This window comes from Nematolebias whitei, chromosome 11 (assembly GCF_014905685.2).
Source record: "Nematolebias whitei isolate Nwh7 chromosome 11, NemWhi1, whole genome shotgun sequence".
Classification (NCBI taxonomy): Eukaryota; Metazoa; Chordata; class Actinopteri; order Cyprinodontiformes; family Rivulidae; genus Nematolebias; species Nematolebias whitei.
Genome location: NC_056508.1, coordinates 43557030 through 43557266, shown reverse-complemented (window position 1 = coordinate 43557266; position 237 = coordinate 43557030). Strand labels below are relative to the sequence as shown.

Below are 237 nucleotides of genomic sequence, written 5' to 3'. Positions count from 1 at the left end.
CTGTTAGCAGTGTTGTTCTGTTAGCAGTGTGGTTCTGTTAGCAGTGTGGTTCTGTTAGCAGTGTGGTTCTGTTAGCAGTGTTGTTCTGTTAGCAGTGTGGTTCTGTTAGCAGTGTGGTTCTTTTAGCAGTGTGGTTCTGTTAGCAGTGTTGTTCTGTTAGCAGTGTGGTTGTTTTAGCAGTGTGGTTCTGTTAGCAGTGTGGTTCTGTTAGCAGTGTTGTTCTGTTAGCAGTGTGGT

At 44.7% G+C, this 237-nt stretch overlaps 1 protein-coding gene across 1 annotated transcript in view; it reads left to right on the top strand.

The window, feature by feature from the left end:
* Positions 1 to 237, top strand: part of plxnb1a (plexin b1a) — a 48287-nt gene that overhangs the window by 18337 nt on the left and 29713 nt on the right. The gene's annotated exons all lie outside the window — the stretch shown is intronic.